Source organism: Cebus imitator, unplaced genomic scaffold (assembly GCF_001604975.1).
Source record: "Cebus imitator isolate Cc_AM_T3 unplaced genomic scaffold, Cebus_imitator-1.0 Scaffold36, whole genome shotgun sequence".
NCBI classification, from domain to species: Eukaryota; Metazoa; Chordata; class Mammalia; order Primates; family Cebidae; genus Cebus; species Cebus imitator.
The window spans coordinates 5,229-20,627 of NW_016107351.1; the positions used below are offsets into that span (position 1 = coordinate 5,229).

Genomic DNA, 15,399 nt, shown 5'->3' on the forward strand with positions numbered 1-15,399 from the left:
GTCTGTGGACTGGACTTTCACATGGAAATCATGTATTTTTGACTGTGCATGGTGGCTCACGCGTGTAATCCCAGCACACTGGGAGGCCAAGGCGGGAGGAACACGAGGACAAGAAATCAAGACCGTCCTGACCAACATGATGAACCCCGTCTCTACCAAAAATGCAAAACATTAGCTAGGGGTGGTGGCACACGCCTATAATCCCAGCTACTGGGGAAGCTGAGGCAGGAGAATCCCTTGAACCCGGGAGGTGGAGGTTGCAGTGAGATCAGAGCTTGCCACTGCACTCAAGCCTGGGAACAAAACACACCGTGCCCCCCCCCAAAAGAAAAGAAGAAAAAGAAACCGTGAATTTCCTGATTTGTGAGTTATGTGGGGGTCGCCTGAAGAACTGTTTGTGCTTTTGGTGAAACACACGGGGGCATTTTGTCTCAAGCTGCAAATCTGTCACAGCAGTAACTGCTCTAGGGAATCGGAGGTCAGGAGAAGGCATACTAACTGCAGTTCCAAGTTTCCCAGAAATATGACGTTACTGGTAAGTCAAATACTTTTTAAAACAACCCTGTCAATACCACATCAGAAAGGCAGAAACGACATCACACTTCGTAACAGAGGCCAAACCCAGCCTAACATAGACTGTAAAGCCAGTGCCCCAGCGAGAACCAGAGGGTCCCATCCTCGGTGCTGCAGACACTCCAAAGGACATATTCATGTCCCAAGTGATGATATGTGTGTTCTAAGGGACACATTATGGGGGTTATATGAGTGTGAGAGGTGTTGCATTAGTCTGACGGTGTCATGGTCACTCCAAGCATTGCATGTGTGTTCAGGGGGACACACGTGTGTTCTGGGGGTTACATGAGTGTGAAGAGCGTTGGGTTAGTCTGACAGCATTATCTGTGTGTTCCAGGTGCCCTGACTCTGACGGTGTAAGAGTCATTCCAGGTGATATGTGTGTGTTCCGAAGGACACATGTGTGTTCCAGGGGTTATATGAGTGAGACAGGTATCGGGTTAATCTGACGATATCATTTGTGTGTTCCAGGTGATATGTGCACTCTGAAGTGTCACTGGCGTTCTGGGCATACCTGTGCGCTCTGAGGGACACACGCATGTTCTGGGGGTTATAGAAGTGTGACAGGTATTGGGATACTCTGAGTCTGATGTCAGAGGCTTTCTGGGTGATGTGTGTGTGCTCTCAGGGACACACGCATGTTCTAGGGTTAGGAGAGTTTGACGGCTGCGGTGTCGGTCTCTCGCGGGCGTTCTGAGTGGTTCGTGTGAGCACTCAGGCGTTCTGGGCGTTCTCTGCACTCTGAGAGGCACATTCGCATTGCTGCCATGTTCCCCTAAGCGGTGTGAGGTGCCACCCAGCACCACAGACGGAGCGTTACTGGGATTATAAGCCGTTCTTATTCTTTGCCCTCCTGACGCTGCATTTCTGTTCTGACAAAGAGCCTCAGCTCCGCCTGATTCACCACCGTCTTTGGTTTCTAATTTTCCACAGGAAGGTTCTCTGCCCCTCAGCAGTCAGGTCAGCAAACAAGAAAGCTTTTACTCACGTGGACACGGGCCCCAGGCGACCCGAAGTGCGGGGCGTCCCCGGACTGTGCTGAGAACCTAGCCCGGCGTCACACGCGCCTGCGCACGGGAAATGGGCGGGACGCCGTGGCCTCCGGGTTAGAAAAGATGGGGCTCGCGCGCCCTCTGCTGCGGCCGGGGGCACTGCAGGGCCCTCGCGCTCATGGCGCTGGCGGTGGACACGCACCCTTAAAGTCAAAAGGCGAAGCGTTCAGCGCCATCGTTCTGAAAATGCAAACTGACACGGAGCCCACTAGCCCGTGTGTTTCTATAAATGAAGAAGGGACAATTAATTGGAAACCACAGGAAATAAAATGGACATGGATGCACATTTTACAACTTATGCAAAAATTCACTTGTCTTCACACTTAACTTTAAACTTACTCTAACCTTTACTGTAACCCTAACCCTAAACCTCACTAACTCTTTCACCCCAACCCTTTACTGTAATCCTGACCTCTCAACCTAACCTGTTACTCACCTGATCTCTCCCACTAATCTCTACTATGCAGCTCCCAACCACCAACTGGAGCCTCCTATCTTGCAGCCCTTATACTATAATCTTCAGTCAGTAAACTCCTAACCCTTAAACCCCTATCTCCTGAGTTTGTAACACCCTGACACGCTAAATCTGTAAATACTAACCACAGTCTATTCACAATCCCATCCTTATCTATCCCACTCAGCGCCACGCCACTTCAAGGACTGATTCACAACCTCAGAAATGCAGACTTAAAAATCTTCAACATAATAATAGCAAATTTAAGCCAACAGCATTTTGAAAACATCAAACACCAGGAACATGACTGTTTATCCCAGTAAATCCATGGTGGCCTGCCTAATTTTGTATTTTCAGTAAAGATTGTTTTTGCCATGTTGGCCAGGCTGGTTTTGAGCTTCTAACCTCAGGTAATCTGCCTGCCTCGGCCTCCTAAAGTGCTGGAATTACGGGCGTGAGCCTCCGAGTCTGGCCAAAGAATCCATTTTATGTGTATACACTAGCAATGAATAATCTGAAAAAAATTATTAAAATCCCACTTTAAATAATACCAATAGCAATAATACATTTAGGAATAAACATAATCAAATGGCAAGACTTAGAGGAAATTATAAGACTTTGCTTAAAGAAATTAAAGCCCAAATAAATTAAAAACATATCATATTCATGGATTTGAAGACCATATTTGTTAAGTTTGCCAAACTACACAAAGCAGTCAACAGATTCAATATTATTCTTATGAAAATCCCAAAGGCCTTGAGACAGAAATGGGAAAGCCGATCCTAACGTGCATATGGAATTTCAAGGAACCCTGAAAAGCCAAACCGATCCTGAAAAATAACTCCAAATCTGAAGGTTCGCACATCCCAGTTTCTAATCTTATTACAAAGCAACAGTAATCAAAACAGCATGATACTGGCACAAGAAAAAACAAAGACCAACTGAACTGAATTGTGAGTCCAGACACAAAACATTACCTCCATGCTCAACTGATCTGAGACAAGGTCCATAACCATTAAATTGGGGAAAAAATGCTGTCCTCAACAAGTGATGTAAGGCAACATGCTATCCACATAAAGGGATGTGAAATTGTATCCTTATTTCATATCACATAAAACATTTAACTTAAAATGGATCAAAGATCTACATATGGCAAAACTAAAATCTCTAGAGAAAACATACAGTTAAACCTTCATGACCATGAATATAGCAATAGTTTCTTAGACCTGACACCAAAACCACAGAACAAAAAATGAAAAATAAATCAACTGATTTCCTCAAAATTCAAAACTTTTATGCATCAGAAGACATGAAGAAAAAAGTTGAAAGACAGAATTGTTATAATAGGAAAAACAACTGTCTTCTAGTATACGCTCAACAATCAATACAAAACACTTCCATTAACAGATGCATGGTTTTTTTTTTTTCCCAGACAGACCAAATCTTGGGTACCAGCTGGATGTCCTACAGGGCAATCCAATTCTGACACTGACTGGAGAAAGCATCACACCACACAGACCCACGACTCAGTCCTAAGAAGGTAGGTCATGCCACTTGTTGCTTGCAATTTCAATTGACAAGCACATGGTAAAAAGAAAGTGACTTTATGACAGTGCTTGGCTGAAGGGAAAATACAGGCTCTTCCCTTAAGGAAACTGCTTTCACTTTCGGGTCAGAAAGTGGGAGCTTTCAAAGGAAGACTTGGCAGAATGGCATGCAGGGGATGGGATGAGGAGCTGCAGGGTCTATGGGACTTGCTCTGATGTTTTATCCACTAGGTGGTCTTCCTAGGACCACCATGGGCAGAGCTAGTTTGTAAAATGACTGTTGTGTCCTGCCAATCTCCTGGCAGGGGAGAGGTCCGGAGGTGCCCAGTTTGTTTCCAGATTTGGTCCCTGGAACATCTAAGTAAGCACACTTAGAAAAGCTTGAAGTGTAGGAAGTATCTCATGGAGAGACAGTAAAGCTTATCACTGCATTCCTAAAGAGCTAAGTAGGAAGTGCAGGACAAAAAGAACCATAAAAGTAATTCATTTCTTCTTTAAGAAAATAGGGGAATTCTGTTATAAGATGACAATCACAAATAGTAGGTTCCCAGGTTACCTTCTGTCTAACTTGGCTACAGATTGGAGGCTCCCACAACACCCTTATTTACTATAGCACATTACAGCACCCATGAAAACAGTGTACTTACTATTGCTGACTTATTGTGAAGGATATTTTAAAGGCTACAAATAAACAGATAAAGAGATGCACTGCGTGAAGTATGTGGAAGAGGTGCAGGCCTCCCAGGCCCTCTCTAGACATGATCTTCCCAGCATCTCCCCGTGTTCAGCAACACATATGCTCACACTCTATCCCAACACCGTCCTTTATTACATAGGCAGATTGGTTACATCAGTGGCCATAAGTGATCAACTCAATCGTCAGCAACTCTCCCCTTGACGGAGATGATGGGGGAGATGAAATTTCAAATCCTCTAATGACTAGGTTGGTTCCCTTGGCAGCCAGCCACATTGAGGCTGTCCAGGTGCCCCCAACCATCAGTCATCTCATCAGCACACAAAGACACATCACTTCATACATTCCAAAGGCTTAGAGCTCTGTCTCAGGACCCCAGGGCAGAGATCACAGATTAACTCTTGTTATTTTCCAATAACCCACAAAATGGAAGAAAAAAACTACACATCGAATACTTCAAAAGTGTCTGCTATCCAGAAGATATAAATAACTTTTGGAACTCAACAACAAAGACAACCCAACCTAAAAACTGACAACGGACTTTAACACACACTTCACCAAGCACATGAAAAGATGCTTAACATCATTACTCACAATTAAAACCATAAAGAGATACCCCTTAACGCAATAGAATACTTACACTAAAAAAAAAAGTGTTAACAAAGATGTGCAGAAACTTGAACTATGAAACACTGCTTGTGACAATATGAAATGGTGCAGCATAAATGTAAAATAATTTGGTGCCTCTTCAAACAGATACAAATTGATCTACCATATGACTCAGTGATTCCATTCCTAGTATATAACCCAAAGACCTGAAAACAGGTGTTCAAATAAAAACCTGTATGCTCTTTAAATGTGTCAAGATCCTAAATATGCAGGAAACTCTTGGGAACGGTGCCAGGAAAATTGTATCAGAATGAAAAAAACACATTATATTCCTAGATGGGGCAGAAAATAAAAGTGAAATGAGTTTGTGAAACGAAATATCACGTAGGAACCATGTTGATTTCATGATCTAGGGGTTATGTGGTAGTAACCTGGGAGAGTGTCCCTGCTTTGGGTAAAATATACCAGAGTATTTTGTGGGACACTGCAAATCTGGTACAGCAATAACTGCTGGGGAATCTAAGAAACAGGTTATATTTTGTACTGCTACTGGAAGTTTCCTAGAAGTAAATTACTTTTTAAAACAACCATATCAATACTATGCCAGAAAAGCAGAGACATCATCAAAATCCACTACAGAGGCCATGCTTCATCCAAAGCAGTGAACCGTTATAAAAGACTCAATGTCAACAGACTGCATTTACTAGATATTATTAGTAGTATTAGCAGCTACTGTGTGGATACATTAGTGTTAAGGCACGGTGTGAATATTACTGTTAGGGCATAGTGTACATGTTATACTGATGTTGGAGAACCGTGCAAATATTACAGTAGCATTAGGGCACAGTGTGAATAGTATTACATTAGTATTAGAAACAACGGTGTGTCTATTAGATTAGCGTTAGAGTATGGTGTGGATATTATATTGGTAGTAGGGCACAGTATGGATATCATAGTAATGTTAGGGCACGGTGTGATTATTATATCAGAGGCCACTGTGAGAATATATCTTAGCAGCCACTGTGTCTGGGACACTGACAATGATATCAGGATGTACTCATAACAATGGGATTTGGGGATTTCATTTTTCTAGATGAATTTCTTCCTTTGCTGAGTACTCTGAAGACTGTCTTCTCTGCATTCAGGGCCATGGAAAGAAAGCTTTTTACTCACCAATGAACAACACTTAGTTGACACGACCCTCGTGCTGCCCTAAGGAAGTCGAAGCTCGTGGCTGCTTCTGGCACCTCACAGGGAAGTTGGTCAGGGGTGGGTTCACGTGCCCTCTGGTGACGCTACAACTCAGCACGGACACTTTTGCTCAGTTTCTCGGCGGATGTGCACCCGCACATGGCTGTCCTGAAATACCTATAAAATTCAATGTTGAATTTATTCAATGTAATAATTTTAGAAATTCAAACCAAAATGAAGTTCACTGTAGCCATGTCCTTCCCAAACATGGTGATGGAAGACTTTGGAAGCCATGTAGAATAAAATGAATATATACACAAATTAAGAAAAAAAAAACCTTACTCAAAATAGTCCAGACTGGAATTTTAAATGCAAAACTATAAAAAATCTAAAATAAAATCTATGTGATATTGAGTTTGGTGCTGAGCTGTAACACAAAACATCAAATGCCAATTCATGAAAATATTGATAACACAGACTTTTTAAAACTAAGTATTCTACTGTGACAAACTGTATTCAGAGAACAAAAAGACAAGACAGATGTGAGAAGATATTTACAAAATACAAACATGATTTTAAAACTGGGTAAATATCTGAACAGATACCCAACCAAAGCAAATATACCAATAGTAGGCTGGGCATGTCTGTCATCCCAGAACTGTGGAAGGTGGAGGCAGGTAAATCATCCGGGGTCAGGAGTTCCAAACCTGCCTGGCCAACTTGGTGAAACCCCGTCTCTACTAAAAATACAAAAAATTAGCCCAGCATGCTGGTGGGCACCTATAATCCCAGCTACTTGGGAGGCTGAAGCAGGAGAATCACTTAAACATGGGAGGTAGAGGGTGCAATGAGCCAAGATTGTGCCATTGCACTCCAACATGGGTTACAGAGCAAGACTCCATCTCAAAAAAAAAAAAATGTTAATAACATACCTGATACATGTTGATATGTTAATGCGAGGGGAAACTAGGTTGGGTCTACACAGGAAATCTGCATTTTCCTCCCAATTTCAGTGTGAATCTAAAACTAAAACAAAACCTTTATTTACAAATTGCAAATTTTTTCAAATATCTGCTTAATCATTTGTACTAATAATAACTAGGAACTGACACTAACTACTCCTACCTTTTAAAATAAGGGCATTCATGATGCTGCAAAATAAATCATGGAAACATATATAACTTCAAGGAAATGCCTATTTTACATGATTTATGTTAAAACAACACATACATGTAAACATATTTATCGTATCTTTTATCTTGCGGTGTGGTTCACTCTCTAGAAAACCTGGTCACCTTAGAACCAGGGAAAGAATTCACACTTTGGAGACTACTTCAATTTACAGCTGGACGTTTTCAAAAGCATAACTTTAAAAAACAATTAAAATAGCAATTGATTGTGACTGAATCACTTATTCTAATGAAGGCTTGTCTTTGTTTTGTTTCCCAGCATTCCTTTTAGCTACAATACAACAAAAGCAAACATTTGCCATTAAAAAAATATTCAAAGACAAGAAGACTGTAAATGGAATTTGTGACCACAATTATTCAATGTTTCATCAGGATGCCTTCTAATACAGAAGAGTTTAAAGGAATAGTCAAAGTTATTCCCCCAAAGATGCTTTGAAGAAATCGATGAAACCTGAGAAACAAAAGTGGCAGGACGTTCAACGTGACTTAAGATGTCACTCTGTCTTGTGAGAAAAAATAATTTATCTTTTAGAGGATCACAAAGAACTACCGGAAGCCCAGACTCTGGAATGTTTCCAAATTTAGATGTCAATATCACTAGCAAAGAATATAATAAAAAGGGATCTGTGTTTTATTTGTGTAATACAATACCAAAGCAGTATTTAATGCTCCAAGGAAAACAAGTAATGCCTGAAATACAGTTGACAACATCAGAAGCAAAATAAGCTTCCTGGCCAGGCACGGTGGCTCATGCCTGTAATCCCAACACTTTGAGAAGCCAAAGCAGGTGGATCACCTGAAGTCGGGAGTTCGATACCAGCCTGACAAACATGGAGAAACCCTTCTCTACTAAAAATACAAAAATTACCTAGGCATGGTGGTGCGTGCCCATAATCCCAGCTACTCGGGAGGATGCAGCAAGACAATAGCTTCAACCCGGGAGGTGGAGGTTTGTGGTGGGCCGAGATCACGCCATTCCTCTGCCCTACTGTATATGTAAATATGCAGATTCACTGAACCAGACTAAATTGTATTCAGTGGAAGGCCGATCAAAAAATTCAAAAGAATGCAACCTTTTGTTTTATCTGCTTCTGACCTAGAACCACCCCCCACCCCACCTTCCTACTTCTAGTTGTTCCACCTTACTGGACCAAACGACTATACATCTTACACATATTGATTGGTGTGTTACGTCTCTTTAAAATATATAAAAGCAAGCTCTACCCTGACCACCTTGGGCCCATGTTGTCAGGACCTCCTGAAGCTGTGTCATGGGCTTGTCCTTAACCTTGGCGAAATAAGCTTTCTAATTCACTGAGACCTGACTCAGATATTTTGGGATCACAATTCACAATCACCATGGTGTGACATTTAACTACAGCATTCAGTACAGAGATGTGCCATACAGGTATGTAGCCTGGGAGCAATAAGCTATACCATACAACTTACATGTGGAGTGAGCTACACCATCTAGGTTTTATAAAAATACTCCATGGTGTTCGCACAAAGATGAAATAACTAAGGACAAATTTCTCAGAAAGTATCCACATCGTTAGGAGATGCTTGAGTGTATGTTAAATGGTTACAGGCCGGAGAAAAAAAAAAAGAAACTCAACTCCTGTTACGGTTTAACAACAAAGCTTAATAGAGTTAACGTATTTCCTCTACTCTAAGATGCTAATAATTAACAAACATTATTTTATGCAACATCACAAATAGGTTGCCAATTAAACCGACTTTCTGAATGACAACAAAAATGTGAACTTACTTCTATTAGTGCCAGGAAAGTAAAATGGAAATGAATTATGGTTTTGACATGTTAAAGCAAAAGAGGAGGACGCCGTTAGCCTGAGGTCTTGCCTGAGCAAACGGAAACCCAACTTCGAGACATGTAAACTGACTTAAACACATTAACAAACCAACCAGTCCTTGACAAGAAGCCCAGCTGCCAGTCGGCCGCAGGACCATTGACAACCCTGCGGTCGCCCGGCTGGAGCCAACGAGAACGCTCACTGAGCTGCCGCCGTACGAGCTGGAGGCCCGGAGCCCTCATTTCATTCTGGTGCTTCAGGCATGATTCATGAGTCATTCCTTTGCCTAAAATCCTTCTAACCCCCAACCCTAACCCTTGGCCGTCATCCTCACCCTCACCCTCACGATCCGTTAGTTTCTGCGTTTGCACTGACAGGTCAGTGTTGACTATTAAAACTCGCACTGCAGCCGCCTGGCCTTGGCTGCGCGGGATTCAGAGGAGCTTTTGGTGCCCAGTCTTCCCCACCGAGGTCGTACTAGTCCCTGACCCTGAGCATTCCGGGCCGCACGCAGGAGGGGACTGACACCGCGGACGCGCCCAGCGTGCGAGCGAGGCTGTGCCCGCTCGTCTGTGCCGTGGAGAACGCGGCTCCGCACCCACGGTTCCCCGCAGATGCACACTGAGGGGACTGCGACTCCGCAGATGGGCGGGACAACACGCGACGCACGCCGGGGCCGGGAGGCCGCGCGCCACGCACGCCGCGCCACGCACGCCGGGGGCGGGGCGCCGCGCCACGCACGCCGGGGCGGGACGCCGCGCCACGCACGCCTAACGCTAACCCCTAGCCCCTAACCCCTAACCCCTAACCCCTAACCCCTAACCCCTAACCCCTAACCCTGAGCCGAACCACGTTAAGTGCAGGTTGCTATGAGCACAGATTGCGCTAACGCTCTCCGTCTTTGGCAACAGAGCTACACCCTGTCTCAAAAGGAAAAAATACAAAAAGTTAGCTAGGCATGGGAGCGGGAGCCTGTAGTCTCAGCTACTTTAGGGGGCTTCGGCAGGGGACTTGTTTCAACCCAGGAAACGAAGGTTACAGTGAACGGAGATTGTCCCACTGCGCTCCAACCTGGACAACAGTGCAAGACTTCGTCTCAAAAACAAAATAAACAGTTAAACACACACTTCACCAATAACACATGCAAACAGACAACAGGCACATAACAAGGTGATCGGTAGTATTACCATTATGGCCATCTACACTGAAACCACAATGGCATACACCTTTCACACACACTAGAAAGGCTATAATCCAAAGAAACGTAAAATAAGTGTTAGCAAGGTCTGAGAGAGATCACCATCCTTAAATACCGTATGGGGAATATAAAATAGTGCAACCTTTTTTAAAAATATATACGTTATTGGATTTTAGGTTTGGCGGTACATGTGAAGAACATGCAAGATTGTTGCATAGGTACATACCTGGCAATGTGTTTTGCTGCCTTTCTCCCCATCACCTGTATCTGTCATTTCTCCGCATGTTATCCCTCCCGAACTCCCCCTACATACCCACCACAGACCCCAGTGTGTGATGCCCCCCTCCCTGTGTCCATGTGTTCTCACTGTTCAACACCCGCCTATGAGTGAGAACATGCAGTGTCTGATTTTATGTTCTTGTGTCAGTTTGCTGAGATTGATGGTTTCCAGGTTCATCCATGTCCCTACAAAGGACATGAACTCATTGTTTTTTTAGCTGCATAGTATTCCATGGTGTATACATGCCACATTTTCCCTGTCCAGTCTATCGTCGATGGGCATTTGAGTTGGTTCCAGGTGAGGTTTCTCATTGGCTCCAGCTGGGCAACCGCTGATTGTGGGGATGGTTCCCTCAGTGTCCCTAATCATGCAGCCAAGTGGCAGCTGGGCTTTTTGTCATTGACTGGTTGGTGTGTTAACGTTTTTAAATCAGTTTAAATGACTCCAAGTTTGATTTCCGTTTGCTTAGGCAAGACCTCAGGCTAACGACTTCTTCCTTTTTTGCTTTAATGTATCAGAACCATAATTCATTTTCATTTTACTTTAGTGACAGTAAAAGTAAGTTCACATTTTTGTTGTTATTCAGAAAGTCGGTTTTATTGGCAACCTATTTGTGATGTTGCATAAAATAATGTTTGTTAATTATTAGCATCATAGATTAGATGAAATATGTTAACTCTATTAAGCTTTGTTATTAAACCATAACAGGAGTTCAGTTTCTTTTTTTCTCCTAGGTTTCAACCCTTTAAAACACAGTCACACATCTCCTAACAATGTGGATACTTTCTGATAAATTTGTCCTTTGTGATTCCATCTTTGTGCAAACACCATCGAGTGTCCTTATAAAACCTAGTGTAGCCCACTTCACACATAAGTGATATGGTAACCCTAACCCTAACCCTACCCCTACCCCTAACCCTAACAACCCTAACCCTAACCCCAACCCAACCCTAACCCAACTTTCATCTTGAATTCCCATGAGTTGTGGGAGGGACCTGGTGGGAAGTAATTGAATCATAGGGGCAGGTCTTTCCTGTGCTGTTCTCATGATAGTGAATAAGTCTCACAAGATCTGATGGTTTCAAAAATGTGAGTTTTCATGCCCAAGCTTTCTTCTTTTGTCTGCTGCCATGTCAACTTCTACCATGATGGTGAGGCCTCCCCAGCCACGTAGAACTATAAGTCCATTAAACCTCTTTCTTTTGTTAATTGCCTGATCTTGAGTATGTCTTTATCAGCAGTGTTAAAATGGACTAATACGGTAAATTGGTACGAGTAGACCGAAACACTGCTGAAAAGATACCCAAAAATGTGGAAGCAACTTTGGAACTGGGTAACAGGCAGAGGTTGGAACTGTTTGGAGGGCTCAGAAGAAGACAGGAAAATGTAGGAAAGTTTGAAACTCCCTAGAGATGTGTTGAATGGCTTTGACCAAAATGCTGACAATGATATTGATGATAAAATCCAGGCTGAGGTGGTCTCAGATGGAGATAAAGAACTTGTTAGGAACTGTAGCAAAGGTGACTCTTGTTATGTTTTAGCAAAGTGACTGGTGACATTTTGTCCCTGCCCTAGAGATTTGTGGAACTTTGAACTTCAGAAAGATGATTTAGGTTATCTGGCAGAAGAAATTTATAAGCAGCAAAGGATTCAAGAGGTGACTTGTGTGCTGTTGATGGCATTCAGTTTTAAAAGGGAAACAGAATAAAATTTGGAAACTTTGCAGCCTGACAAAGTGATAAAAAAAGAAAATCCCATTTTCTGAGGACAAATTCAAGCCAGCTGCAGAAATTTGCATAAGTAACAAGGAGCCAAATGTTAATCACCAAGACAATGGGAAAAATGTCTCCAGGGCATGTCAGAGACCTTTACAGCATTACAGGCCTAGAGGTTTAGAAGGAAAAAATGGCTTCATGGGCCAGGCCCAGGGTCCCTCTACTGTTTGTAGTCTAGGGACTTGGTGCCCTGCATCCAAGCCACTCCTGCCATGACTAAAAGGGGCCAAGGTACAGCTTGGGCTGTTGCTTCAGAGGGTGGAAGCCCCAAGCCTTGGCAGCTTCCACGTGGCATTGAGCCTATGAGTGCACAGAAGTCAAGAATTGAGGTTTGGAAACCTCCACCTAGATTCCAGAAGATGTATGGAAATGCCTGAATGCCCAGGCAAAAGTTTGTGCAGGGGAGGAGCCCTCATGGAGCACCTCTGCTAGAGCAGCACAGAAGGGAAATGGGTCAGAGCCCCCACCCAGAGTCCCAACTGGGGTACCACCTAGTGGAGTTGGGAGAAAAGGGCCACTGTCCTCTAGATTCCTGAATGGTAGATTTGCTGACAGCTTGAACCGTGTACCTGGAAAAGCCACAGACACTTGAAATGTCACTAGGAGACACTTAATGCAGGGTAAAAGCCAAGAGATCTTCATATATTGTGATTTGAGTATTTTCAATTAAGGCAATGTCAGAAAGTCATTAGGTTACTGTTGAAAAAATTAAGTGGCACTGAGCAGTAAAATGATTTTCATTCTAAGATATAACATCTACAGGCATTAAAATATTTCTATAATATAAAAATGTAAAAGGTGGCCGGGCGCGGTGGCTCAAGCCTGTAATCCCAGCACTTTGGGAGGCCGAGGCGGGTGGATCACAAGGTCAAGAGATCGAGACCATCCTGGTCAACACGGTGAAACCCCNTTTATCAGCAGTGTTAAAATGGACTAATACAGTAAATTGCTACGAGTAGACTGAAACACTGCTGAAAAGATACCCAAAAATGTGGAAGCAACTTTGGAACTGGGTAACAGGCAGAGGTTGGAACTGTTTGGAGGGCTCAGAAGAAGACAGGAAAATGTAGGAAAGTTTCAAACTCTCTAGAGATATCTTGAATCACTTTGACCAAAATGCTGATAATGATATGGACGACAAAATTCAGGCTGAGTTGGTCTCAGATGGAGATAAAGAACTTGTTAGGAACTGTAGCACAGGGGACCCTTGTTGTGTTTTAGCAAAGTGACTGGTGACATTTTGTCCCTGCCCTAGAGATTTGTGGAACTTTGAACTTCAGAAGGATGATTTAGGGTACCTGGCAGAAGAAATTTCTAAGCAGCAAAGGATTCCACAGGTGACTTGGGGACTTGGGTGCTGTTGATGGCATTCAGTTTTAAAAGGGAAACAGAATAAAGTTTGGAAAATTTGCAGCCTAACAATGTGGAAAAAAAAGAAAATCCCATTTTCTGAGGACAAATTCAAGCCAGCCGCAGAAATTTGCATAAGTAACAAGGAGTCAAATGTTAATCACCAAGACAGTGGGGAAAATGTCTCCAGGGCATGTTAGAGACCTTTGCAGTATTACAGGTCTAGAGGTTTAGGAGGAAAAAATAGCTTCATGGGCCAGGCCCAGGGTCCCTCTACTGTTTGTAGTCTAGGGACGTGGTGCCCTGCATCCAAGCCACTCCAGCCATGACTAAAAGGGGCCAAGGTACAGCTTGGGCTGTTGCTTCAGAGGGTGGAAGCCCCAAGCCTTGGCAGCTTCCATGTGGCATTCAGCCTATGAGTGCACAGAAGTCAAGAATTGAGGTTTGGGAACCTCCACCTAGATTCCAGAAGATGTATGGAAATGCCTGGATGCCCAGGAAGAAGTTTGTGCAGGGGAGGAGCCCTCATGGAGCACCTCTCCTAGAGCAGCACAGAAGGGAAATGGGTCAGAGCCCCCACACAGAGTCCCAACTGGGGCACTACCTAGTGGGGCTGGGAGAAAAGGGTCACTGTCCTCCAGATTCCTGAATGGTAGATTCACTGACAGCTTGAACCGTGCACCTGGAATAGCCACAGACACCTGAAATGTCACTAGGAGACACTTAATGTGGGGTAAAAGCCAAGAGATCTTCAGATACTGTGATTGGAGTATTTTCAATTAAGGCAATGTCAGAAAGTTACTGAGTTACTAACGTCTCTGTTGAAAAAATTAAGTAGCACTGAGCATTAAAGTGATTTTGATTCTAAGATACAACATCTATAGGCATTAAAATATTTCTATAATATAAAAATGGAAAAGGTATTGACTATCAGAATATCTGGACCAATATTTCATAACACACCCCCCCATTTCAGCAAATCTAGTGGGGAGGTTGTGAACAAAAGACTAATTTATGTCATAATGTCCCCTAAAATATATTCAATGAACATACCCAAAGGTAGTGTAAACACATGAGATATAGCTTTATCTTCAGTATGCTCAGCAAATAATATTGTATTTATCTGAAATAATTTATTGTATATAGTTTTAGCTACTTATATGCAATATGTACAACTTTTAAAAAACAACATATTATCATTAGAAAATCCCCACAAACATCTCAGTCCAACAATTAAGTCATGCAAGTGATACTTGATCAATTTCACAAACTGCTTGGCTCCAAGTCACAGGCAGAATGGGTATAAATGCATGTAAGAAAGGGCTATCTTGGGACATTCTCTTGTGCTACATTCAGGTTATGAGAAGAAATCACACTCCAGGACTGCAGCCACAGCCTATTTGATGCCCCTGTGTCAAGTGTGGTACTTGAATGTGCTAGGATCGTCATGCAATGAACCTTCTGGCCCACAGCATAGACCAAATTCTCTATGAATTGTTGTAGTCTGCTTTCTTTCCTGCTTGACTATACCCATCCCCATTCTTTAAGTTGGATAATTTTACTCACATTTAAATAAAAGCTGAATTATATTTCATAATAAACACCTTGTCTTCCCCAAATAGAGTACATGACTATGTATTCCTCAACCAGGTTAAAAACAATATTTTTTTTAGAG

General features: G+C 42.9%; 1 long non-coding RNA gene across 1 annotated transcript; it reads right to left on the reverse strand.

Annotated features, from left to right (window-relative positions):
• Positions 1–223: 223 nt before the first annotated feature.
• On the reverse strand, positions 224–9,742 carry LOC108301594. Its single transcript, XR_005199494.1, has 4 exons — positions 9,456–9,742; positions 7,053–7,146; positions 6,103–6,297; positions 224–1,848 (listed from the first exon to the last, which is right to left on the reverse strand). It is a non-coding gene; the product is annotated as an uncharacterized LOC108301594 (long non-coding RNA).
• Between the last annotated feature and the right edge of the window lie 5,657 nt (positions 9,743–15,399).